The following is a 221-nucleotide window of genomic DNA, read 5'->3' on the forward strand; positions in this document are numbered from 1 at the left end:
CAATATGGGGAAGCAGGAATGGGGATGAAGAGACAGCGGGGAAAGAATAGTTCTGCGTGTGCCTTTGTTAAAGCGAAGTTTAACATTGTCTTTGTGATGAACCAAGAGAAAAGAATGTGAAGTGAAGCCAAAGGGATTGCTGAACTTGAAATAAAAGTTTTCGTCCCACAGCAGTGACGAATTCTTCAAAGCCATGGTACTCAAAATGCAGTTCCTGGACA

The sequence above is a fragment of the Ursus maritimus genome, unplaced genomic scaffold (assembly GCF_017311325.1).
Source record: "Ursus maritimus isolate PB19 unplaced genomic scaffold, ASM1731132v1 scaffold_19, whole genome shotgun sequence".
In the NCBI taxonomy this organism is placed as follows: Eukaryota; Metazoa; Chordata; class Mammalia; order Carnivora; family Ursidae; genus Ursus; species Ursus maritimus.